At 41.2% G+C, this 12,159-nt stretch overlaps 1 long non-coding RNA gene across 1 annotated transcript; it reads right to left on the minus strand.

The window, feature by feature from the left end:
• Positions 1-506: 506 nt before the first annotated feature.
• LOC118493787 lies at positions 507-11,815 on the minus strand. The gene is made up of 3 exons (XR_004895797.1): positions 11,802-11,815; positions 6,628-6,629; positions 507-587 (listed from the first exon to the last, which is right to left on the minus strand). It is a non-coding gene; the product is annotated as an uncharacterized LOC118493787 (long non-coding RNA).
• Between the last annotated feature and the right edge of the window lie 344 nt (positions 11,816-12,159).

Consider the following 12,159-nt stretch of genomic DNA (forward strand, 5'->3'; position numbering starts at 1 on the left):
TGTCTTTCTTCCACGTTGAGCAGCTGCATGTCTTATCTTTTATTACTGCACAGTAGAGAATGAGACGAGCAAAACCCAGCACCAAAATCCTAAAATATAATTGCAGAAACTTCCATAGAAATAATGTCCCTTTCATTCAGGGTTAGAATATTTTAAAGATAAAATACTGAACATGTCATCTCTGTTGTAGTCTATATCCACGATGTTTCACTTCCGGGATTGCTCCGTTGCCGCAGGAAATTCCGCCGGATGCATGCCTTTTCGCCAATGTCCATTTTCTTTCCCCTTTCTTTGTGTTGGCGTTCTAAACTCCGGTGGATTTCTGAGGACTATGGTTAACTGCTCCTCAGATCTCTGCAGGGTAAATCCAGACAGCTAGCTAGACTATCTGTCCAATCTGAGTTTTCTGTTGCACGACTAAAACTACTTTTGAACGTACACATGTTCCACCAAAACAAGTTCCTTCCTGAAGCTATTTTGCAGGCACCGTGCAGAGCTTAGCGCTTAGCTAGTAGTCAAGGAGGATACGGAGGATTAAAAAAACATGATGGACTCTTCAGAAGAGTTAATTATCTTCACTCGAGTTTCTGAGCGTGAAAGTCGCCAGACGACACAATCTTCTGAACATAGTCATACTGAGAAATCCAGAGAGAGTTGTGTGGAGCTGATAGTCTTAATTAGCTTTGTAGCAACTCATTTGGCGATGGCTTGAATGTAACGGACGTTCATTAACATCGAAAAGTTATGCACTAAAGCTTTAAACATTCAGCTTCACTCCAAGTAATAGTAGTAGGATTGCTGACCAAACCAACCTAAATATTGACCGTACAATTGGATAAAAAAAGTAACAATATCCACTTTTACATAATGAATAGTGTTATACATTTGGATCATACATTGGGAATCGATCAAGGGGTATATGAGTTATGAGTACATTTAGGGCCCTATTTTAACGATCTAAGCGCACGGCGTGAAGCGCCTGGCGCAGGTGCGATTAATGTGTGTATGAATCCACTGTTGCTAGTTTAACGGCGAGAAAAAGGGTCTGTGCGCCAGGCGCATTGTTCAAAAGGGTTGTATTTAATGTCTTCATTAATTCATAGGTGTGTTTTGGGTGTAACGTGCAATAAACCAATCAGAGATCATCTCCCATTCCCTTTAAAAGCCAGGCGCGTTTGTACCTTGGCACATTGCTATTGTGATGGAGGATTCGCTGCTTAATATTTTTATTTTTAATCTTTTGCATGTGTGTGTGCTGCTGCACGTCCCTGTGTGTGTAACAAGCATAATGTGGGCGCTGTGCACGAGCCTAGGCACTAATGCGCTTTTAAATAACAATGAAATGCTGCATTATTGACTTTAGACCAGGTTTTTGTTGGTCAGTGTCGCGGTCACTTCCCGCTGCCTCAAGATAGCAATACGCCAAGAATGCACCTGAACACACCTCCCTGTAAGACCAGCACGCCCATGGGCGCACAGATGGGCGCAGGTGTATTTGCTATTTAAACGATGTGGGCGCTGGACGGGAAATTGACAATTGCGTCGGTCTTAAACTAGCAAAGACACTTGCGTCGGGCTTTGTGCTGCGCTGCGCGTGTGGGTGCAAGATAAGGCCCTTAAACTCAACACTAGTGAAAAAAAACAACTCACTGTCTTTTTTGCTTAGAACAAATCAACATCTGTGCAAAAAAAAAAAACTGCCCCCGCTGCAACAGCTAGTAAACAAGGCACTATGCAACAATCAGTTGTTTTATTGACGAGCAAAGAGAGGAAAATAGATATCTCTTTTCTCAGTGTCAATAGGCTAAATTGTGAGGATCTCTCTCGGGCGTCTGTGAGTTGGCATTAGGCAATAAAGAAGTGTCAGCTGAGAGAGGGATAAACAGATAAACATCAAAGCAACTCCAGCGATCCCTACACCTCGGATGGAGTTAATGCTAGATTCTCGTCAAATGATTCAGAAACTACTCATCTATCATGGCTGTCTGTCTATACATGAGAGTGTGTATGCTGGGGAGCAGCCATTGGATTAGGAATTGATTGGTGCTCAAACAGCAGTTTGTCCCTGATGTGTGTGGATGGCAAGCAGACACTCTCTGGCCATTTCCATCGTAAAATATATCTGTATCACACTTGTCAGCGTGTCTCTTTGCTTGGAAAGGGTTTAGTGATAGGACAAGAAATAAACACATTCATTCTCCAATCTAATTTGTGTTGAGTTTTTTCGTCCAGTTTGTGACACTCTCCACCTCACTTATGGTAAAACCATTAGAATATGGGCAGACACTAACTTGTTTCTCCTAAATTTTAATTTCAGCTTAACTCAAAAAATAACTCGTACTTCACCGTTCACATTTGGAAGCCAGGATTCAAAGCCACTGTAGGAAATATGCCGACCAGCATAACAATTTATCATTACCCCAAAAAACATGCCAGTGATATTCTGATTCTCTCAAGGATTGACTTGTTTTCTCTTTCCCTGGTTTTATCCACAATAATCCAGATGACTTTTTGGTCATATTTCTTGTTTTCATTCAGGCATTCCCACCATTTCAATTGAAAATGTGCAAATAACAGGTGGATGGAAACACACCCATTGAGATATCAGGATCTTCAGCATTGATGGGAGTATTTGAGTCCTGGACTCGGACTCAAGTCTGACTTGAGTTCTGGACTCTGACTCCAGAACAGTCGCTATTCTCTGGATTCCCTGGACTCGCAAACTGATGACTTGGACTCTCTGGATTTATGAAATCGGACTTGAGCATTCATGAAATAGGACTTGGAAGTTGGATAACGTTTCTGACTACCTTTATGTGTAATAGGTCATAAAATATAGATAAGATATTGATGTATATTTAGTCTGTAACTGTTTCATGCAGGGGCCAGTGATCAGGTACCTACTCAAGTCAGACTCAAACTCAGGTAGTGGTGACTCGATTCAGACTCAAACACTGGGGACTCGAGACTTGACGAGAGCTGCATCTCATGTCACTTATTTGATAGCTCCTCCACTCCTCGGCTGGACCGGAAGTTGTTCTGTCCCTCCTCGGTGAAGGCCGTCTCAGAGCTCTTGTTCCTGCCCCGAGGAGCGAGGAGCGAACATTGAGGAGGGATCATCGAGGAGCTATAGGCGAGAAAACACGAGAGCAGCGTTCCCGGAAGCCGTGCAGCTGAAGGAGTTGCTAACTCTGCCCAAACAGCTGATGAATTCATGTGACGCTTCAGAGGAAAGGACGTCTCATCCCTCTAAAACACATTTTCTCGTTGATTCTGTCTCGCATCACTCCCGTGCCTCCTCGCGGGAGGGACTAAGGCACGAGGAAGGGAGGCACGTGGAGGAGTCAAGGAGGCAATTTAAGCGACATGAGAAGCACCTTTGGACAGTTGGTGACTCGACTACAACACTGATCTACAGTAGAAAAAAGAAAACAGTATGTGCTACATGTAATGTGAGGCTGAACAGTTTTTTTTTTATTTGGCAGCTAATCTTTATAGTCTGATGTAATGTAAATACAGAAAAAGCTGACAATGAAGAGAGGACTAAATGGTGGTTTGTCCCCTTCTTAAATCTCAAGGCTCTGTTGCGCAATCTGAACCCATTGTTGATGGACGGTGCACAGCAGACAGGGCTGACTGACTTAGTCTTTTCTCAATACTCTCAGTCTGTTATCACGCAAAAAAACTGCAGTATTGCAGTCGTTGATGAAAGAGAGCCGAGTTGTTGGTGTGGTGCCAACACTGTGAGAAATGTAGCCTACCGGTCCAATATGTTGGTGATAATAGGACACACTGTGTGAGCCAGATATCCTATAACTAACCTTTTGTCCACACCAGGACTCACACACACACACACACACACACACACACACACACACACACACACAAAAGGCTGAAGCTGCAGGCTGATTAGAGAAGTGAACTGGACTCTACAGAGCTGTGTCAAGGTTGAATGAAGTAGAAACAAAGTAAGTCCGACCACCAACTTTTAACAGCTGTTGGGATTTGCTCAGCACAGTCTTCCTCTTCATTGCTGGCACAGGATAGACCTTTTTGAACTGCTTTACAACAGAAGTTCAACAATAGTGAGACAGATGTTATGATTTTAAGTGTCCAGGCATTTTTAAGCACTTTGTATTCATGCTTTGTTTACACAAGGAAGTATCTAGTGGTGTATTCTGCACCCATATTTGCCTTAACATAGCAAAATATGCAAAACTCAGTTCTGCGAACTAGACTGGTTTTTCGAACAAGATGTAAAGTTGGTGTCAAAATATTCTTTTGGAGATTCTTTTATTGATACTATTTAATATTAGTATTATACTCTGCTAGCTATGCCTTATTTAATGAATAAAATTACATCAAATTTGGTACCAACCTGTAACATGCTTCAGATATCTGTCGGACTAGGGTATACAGGGGACTCAATGCAGAACTCAGACATGCAGTAAGAGGGGATTTTTTTTAAATAAAAAAACAGGCAGTGGTTGTAAAGGTAAATGTGGTGACGGTATCCAAAAACAATAGGCAGAGACTTTGGTCAAAAACAGGCAGAATGGTCTTAAAAGACACTAGGAACACAAGGAAATAGCTGGAATGCAAGACAATCTTATAGTGAAGAAAGCACAAATAAGTGTATATATACACATGAAGAAGGAGGGGAGGCAATTAGACACGTGTGCAGAACATTAGGGCGGGGCAGGTGATCACGCAACACGGTCTCACAGCAGTTTGTGTAATTGTCACGTTATTTTTAATATATTGATTCGTGTACAACACGTTTATCTCGTTTTTTTTTTTTGTGGTGGCCAGCACGAAATGGGAACCGTCTATTCAGAGGTTGGGTTTAGGAAAAACACAAAGGGGAAAGGACGCCTCACACGCCGGGAGACGGCCGCGAGGGACGCGCGATAATAACGGGACGGTTGTGATTAGGAAGACAACGGGGAAACAAAACACCACACGCAGGACGCGATCCCCGGTCTCCCGGGTGAAAGTCCTGTATTGTTTGACCCATCCACCACCCCGACCAACCTCCCTACGCGGATTTCCGGCTTTTCATACTACTCCCTACCGTATTCGTGCTGTGATCACGAAATATGCTTCCCATTACACATTACTTTACATTTTCGTGCAGGCCACCACAAAAAAACGAGAAAAACGTCCCCGTGAACACAAATCAAATCAATCACGATTAAATAACGTGACCATTTCACTAACTGCCGTGAGACTGGGTTGCAACACGCAAGGCGGGAAGGCAGACAAAGACCGGAAGGAAAGCGACCTGAAACAGAGACAAACGGTGAGTATCAAAATAAAACAGGAAGTGAAAGAGCGGAATCTGGGCGTGACACTACCTCACCAATTTTGTGAAAATACAACATACCAACAACATAGATATGATTAACTATTTTCTCAGGATTACATTGTTCAAATTTAACCAAATTTGGTAGGCATTAATGCTGAGATCTATAGAGTTCAACAGTTTGGTTCCAGAAGTAAAAATCCCATTAATTTGCTCCATGAGGATTTAGTTTATCAACCATCCAAGGTAGACTGACCATGAGCTCCGAGGTTGTGAAATGAAGGTTTATGCTCCTCTAGAAGCCAAAAGTCCATATGAATTCAAGAAAAACATGTTTTATTTGCTATCTTACGGAGAAACATTACACTACCCACAATCCTAAGCGTAACTACAACATCTCTAATTGGTTACAATGGGAATGTTTACCGCACCCGCGAACCGACGAGCGGCTAGTGCACGCTGCTACCATTGAAGTCTATGATTTATACAGTCTTGTACGTTGGCATTTTTTTTTTTTTGCAATTTTCAAAATGTTCTTTTGTACCAAATCAAATATTTTTAATGGACACGATTCATCTCGTAGCTGGTTGGGTTGGTTCCAGACTCTAAACTAAAATATAAGCATTTAATGAAACGTCAAATGGAGATATTGAACGGGGAAAATCACTTCTGGAACCAGAGTCGTTAATGAAGTGTGCGGTCACTGGTGAGCTCTATTGTAGCTCCACAAAATTTCAACAAAAAAAGCTTTGCTTCCCAATCGCCCTGATCGATGTGGTTCCAAATTGGCGTCCGGTGCGTGGACCCTGGAATGCTCAATGGCAAGTTTTCATAGCATATTATTGGATTTTCAGGAACATACATGTGTAAATATAATAACTCATCAATTTATAGAACATGGCTTTCTATGCACATAGCTCACTCGCACTGTACTAAAGTGACGCTGATGAAATTCAAGGGCTAACATAAATATAATGTTGCTGTACAAATGAAAGATTATCCACACTGAAGTGCAAACATTTGCTCTAACTTTGATGAAACCACTGAGCCCCGATGTGAGCCTGCAACAACAAATGACCCTCCACTATGCAATCCATCCATTATTTCACGAATAAATTATTTCTTTATTTCTCAGTTTCAACAGTTAATCAATGCAAGAAGATACAGCGACAAACTGGGACATCATTTTACCACTGATTTCCCTGTGCACGCATTTTCACCTAACTACCAAAGCAGTAGGGAGAGGCAGTCTATCTCAGGTGAAGTGTCATTAAGGCTGGTAGCCATTTTTCATAATCCAGTGGAGCTCCAGAGATCAATACTTCTGTGTGTAGAGTGGGTGTGTGTGTGTGTGTGTGTGTGTGTGTGTGTGTGTGTGTGTGTGTGTGTGTGTGTGTGTGTGTGTGTGTGAGTGAGAGAAAGAGAGGGAATGGAGGCTGTTAGTGGCTCTCTAATGCAATTTAATGCAAGCTGACCACAGTAATGACCAGGAGAAATGAAAGCCAAACGTTCCTGAGAATCAGAGGGCTATTTCATCCATCCACTATGAATTCAATAGAAAAAGACACTTGATTTACTTCACCACCGCTGTTGGTTTAAAACCATTTACAACATTATACAAGACGGAATACCTTCTTTTGGGAAAGTACATTAGTTTTGTTTAGGTACTATTGCTATCAACTGTGAAAAAGCCGACCCTGGTGCATTATTTCAAACATTTCTCTGTAAAATTAGGAAGCTTCTGTTTTTCATGTGGCTTACCTGTTTACAGTATGTGAAACACCGATGCAACCCTGCCTTTAAACAAAAACCGGGATGTGATCTCAATTATGTTTAAATAACATTAATCTGGATCAACAGAAGTACATTTCCAGGATAAGCATTTCCTTACGCACCGCCGGATGTCCCTCACTTTCAGCTCGCTGTGTGTTGCCGTTCTCAAACTCCGTTCGTTTCGGGAAACAACAACAAACTTTGTGCTAGCAAACCGTGCAACAAGGCAGGCCTGCATGGTTTTTTTGGGGAATGATTGTAAAGATTTACAAAGAATATGTTTACGGCATTTCCTCTCTATATGGGATGTTTTGGGACTGATTGGTGGGATTGCTGTGGACGAAGTACACACGGAGATACACTGGTGAGAGCAAATTACATTTAAAGCTTTAGTGTGTAACTTTTTGATATTAATGAAAGTCCGTTACATTCAAGCCGTTGCCAAATGAGTTGCTACAAAGCTAATTAAGACTATCAGCTCCACACAACTCTCTCTGGATTTCTCAGTATGACTATGTTCAGAAGATTGTGTCGTCCAGCGACTTTCACACACAGAAACTCGAGTGAAGATAATGACCTCTTCTGAAGAGTCCATCGTGTTTATTAATCCTCCGTGTCCTCCTTGGCTACTAGCAACTGCATGGAGGAGGGGCGCAATCACGGAAGGCTTGTATCATGTGGACGTGCAGATAGTTTTGTTGTCATCTGTCCAATCTGAGTTTTCTGTTGCATGACTAAAACAACTTTTGAACGTACACGTTCCACCAAAACAAGCTCCTTCCTGAGGCTGTTTTGCAGAGGCACCAGTGCTCCGTCCAGCGCTTAGCACCGTCCATGACGATTGTGATTGGTTTAAAGAAATGGCAATAAACCAGAGCACATTTTTCTCCCATCCCAGAATGCTGTGTGGACTAGCCAGACCCTCCTCGGCAGCGTTGTGGAGGAAGCAAGACTATGTTTTATGAAACGCTCTTGTAGGTGGTATCAGAGGGTTGGAACAAAGGACCGATATCGTCATATGGTTTGAAGGACTTGTTGACAACATCAGATGAATCCAAATAGATGTGATTTTTTTACGTTTTTTTTTTGTGCGAGTTGCTCACAATAACCTCCGGGACTTTGTGTGTACTGAACTTAACGACATACAGCGCACATGACCGTCATCAGCAGCATTTTACTGTTCAATGCCCAGTTTTTGAATGCGTTTAATATGTTAGATAAGCTATCTGGCTGTGAATAGTGTATGTGGGCTGTGTGTGTCCTTGCTGCTATAGAGCGCTGTATAGATGGAGAGGGAAGATGAGTTAATGGCCGATCAGAGATAACAAAAGGAACAGATGCTCTTAGGTTTTGGTCAAAGTTGAAGCAGGAAGTGGGTCTGTAAACTGTAGGCTAATGGATGTTTACAACAGACATTTTAGGTAATCATTTTACGGTTCACTTTCACCGTAAGTTTGGTAAACCTGGGGTTTTCTTTACAACCCGTCTGATGATTTGTACTGCTTGGGTGTTTTTTTCTGATCTCAGAAATTAACATGGTGAGTGCAATGTTATTATTACTGATAGGAAGGTAGGCCTACACGACTAAAATACCCAAGTAAGATTTGGCTCGCTGAAGATCTAAAAATATGGTTTTATTGAAGGAAAGCTACCGAACTGTGCAGCCATCTCTGCTGTCTTTTGTTCCTGCCTCTGTGCGTATCTACTAAGACTTATTAGAAGGATCCAATGTCTGCTTAGCTGGCAAAAAAATATGGATCTGTGGCCCTCAGAAAGATTAAATACTGTCTAACACCGTTTATACAGAATAAAGAAGTCAGAGTAATAAGATCCTTATGTCCCTGAGGCACTTCAACAAAGGAAGTACAGTATCCTGTCTCACAACTGATTCATCATTTATACTGTTCCTGTAATTTTAAGGATACACTTTCAACTCTAATTAGAGAGGATAAAAAGAAAGAGGGGGGTATCGTTTTACAATGGAAAATGTGGAATCAGGTGGTTTAAGTCTTCTGAAGTTACTGTACACATGAAGAAAAAAGAAAGATCTTCAAAGAAAGATAAAGATCTTTAAATGCAATGTGCGACAATTTCAAGAAGACTGTAAGAGCTGTATTGTATGATGACGTTCTGTTAATTATTATTTATATATATATATATATATATATATATATATATAATACATCCTGTGATTTTCTTCGATGTAATTATTCCATACGGATGTTGCTGCAACAAGTGTGACACTAAGAGTGAGTCAGCACGAAATCTAGTACCAGCAATCTGAAGTAATGAAGAAATAATTAACACCCTGGAAAATGCTACCATGGAAATCCAGAGTTCTCGCAAGAACACAATTTGAATTTGGTCAGCGAGTCACTCTGGCATTCAGTAATGATGCTCATTAACTATGCCTTTGTAGCCGAGCTGCACCAATCACATCGGTGTATCTGATATAGGCGGGCCAGAGGCGAGCTAAACAGATGACGACAGTTTAATCTACCAGTTAGCTCCGCTGGTAGCTAAGAGTTTAATCTACCAGTTAGCTCCTCTGGTAGCTAAGAGTTTAATCTACCAGTTAGCTCCGCTGGTAGCTAAGAGTTTAATCTACCAGTTAGCTCCTCTGGTAGCTAAGAGTTTAACCTACCAGTTAGCTCCTCTGGTAGCTAAGAGTTTAATCTACCAGTTAGCTCCTCTGTAGCTAAGTTTAATCTACCAGTTCGCTCCGCTGGTAGCTAAGAGTTTAATCTACCAGTTAGCTCCTCTGGTAGCTAAGAGTTTAATCTACCAGTTCGCTCCTCTGGTAGCTAAGCATATGGGGCTCTGGATACGTCACCCCGTGTATTCTGCCCTGCAAAGGCAAAAGAACTTAACTCGCTAGAGTGTGAAACTGAGAAAAATGACTTTAAAGTTTCTGTTTTGTCCAGACAAAAGTATTATAGGTAGGACTCCCAAAATTTGACAACTAGTTGTTATAATGAAGAAATGTTTGTATGCAAAAAATTTACCTTTGACCCTTGTTTGGCAGTTACTGTACTCTGCCTTTGTATCATGTGCCAAAAACAAGGAGTCATGCAAAGGCAAAAAGCAGTAACTGACATCAATATTTGCTTGCTGTTCACCATACTTACATCCATTATAAGAACACCTAACCAAGGTCTAGTCATCATGGTATTAGTTTTAAATTACATAGGAGACCTTTGGTTGTTCCTATTTAGTGCTATAATGATCAGGATAGTGCGGCACAGTTAAACAGTATGACAGATAAGTTACTTTGCAGTACAGTATACAATATGAATAAATACAAGAAATATTTTCTCAATAAAGATAATTTAATTATAATTGAATACAAAGGTATATTTATTGTTTAACAATAAATATATTATGTTTAACACTTTTGCAAGGCACTGTATCCGTGTCATATTCTCATTAGGGGCTGAGCCCCCCTAAAGGTCTGGTCCTAGAACCGCCCCTGGTTAAGGGTTAAGGGCCACCAAACTGCTCACGATGCACAGTCAACAAACTGGACTTGGATTACTACTTTTTAATTCTGAGATAACATAGACAGAGTTGACCGACCATTTAGGTTAGCCTACTTTGTACGGACGTTAGCGATAACTATCTTAGTGCTATTATGGACTTGTGTAACATCTGACATGAACACCTGCAAGAAGGAAATATGGTTCAAACACGTATGGATTGTTGTGGATACAGCAGATGACGTGCATTGCTATGGATTATATCTTCCATGGATTATATCGGATTGCATGGAAAGGTAGGATGCCTGTGTATTTAATAATTGGTTTTCGGCGTCTGATGTGAGGCTCCGCCAAGTGAGGAGGTGTGTCAGCATCACCGTTAGCGCTACGTGACACAGATTAAATTTAGCTAGCTCCGGGCTGTCACTGACGTTGACAGATCTGAACCATCGGCACTTTATTTCAAAGATGTGTCGTTTGTATGTTACGTGGTTTGGTGACAATTAAAAGTGGCAAACTTTGACAGTATGACAAAGCCAGAGTACAGTAACATCACGGCGGCACAGTAACATCTCTCTTGATGCCTGGCTAAACAAAGTCAGAACACCGTAACTCAACTTCAGCGTGCCGGAACAAAGGCAAAGAGCCGTAACGGCTGTTACGGCGTTCTGCTGTGGTTTCTCGTATCGTTTTGGATGTTACGGTTGTCATAGCCCTTTATTTTCTCGTTAAAACAATCAAATTGACTCACGATATTTATTCACATGATAAAGGAGGTCTCAAATAACCCAAAAATGACATTAACTCATTTTTGACCAAACATGATGTTACGGTGTTTTGCCTTTGTAGGGCAGTATTGTTGTGATTGGTCGTAGTGTTATCCAATTGCGTGCAGTGAGATTTTCAAATGCATGCTTGGTGCCGCCCCTCGAGTTGGGCCGTTTTCATTACTCAATGCCAGACCCTTAATCTTTTGGATTTGGGTCTGGATTTCCAGGCTAGGCAAATGCATGTATCAACCAAAATAATATTGGTCCCTGTTTTTAATACCGTTCTACCGATGAAGAAATGTATTTACTGTTCCATTGTGGAATACTGAGTGCAGTGAACTTCACAAGCCAGACAGTTCCAGCTGATCAGGCTATCGATAATACAGAAATAAATACGCCTCTAACCTCACAGTTCCCCATAAAAACAGCCCGTCTACAATCTTCGCCATTTCAAGAGAACCTGGATTTCGTGCTGACTCACTCATAGTGTCACACTTGTTGCAGCAACATCTGTATAGATTAATCACATCAAAAATACAAGAGCCTTGATTATGTCATATTTCATTCCATCTATTCAGACTTTCATTCCAAATATTCAACGGTCAATCCACAGGAAAAATGCACACAGCCCACACAGAAACTGTGCCTTTAAACGAGCTGTCAGGACGTCCGTACGGTTGTGATGTCACAACTATTCTATATATAATTAGAAAGTAAGGCTGTGCAATTAATCAAATTTTGATTTTGGCTCCTAACGTTCCCAAAAACAATGTAATCAACAAAAACAATTATTTTGCATATTACATTTTGCAAGTGAACTCTTATTTTGTCTTTT

Source organism: Sander lucioperca, chromosome 18 (genome assembly GCF_008315115.2).
Source record: "Sander lucioperca isolate FBNREF2018 chromosome 18, SLUC_FBN_1.2, whole genome shotgun sequence".
Lineage (NCBI taxonomy): Eukaryota > Metazoa > Chordata > Actinopteri > Perciformes > Percidae > Sander > Sander lucioperca.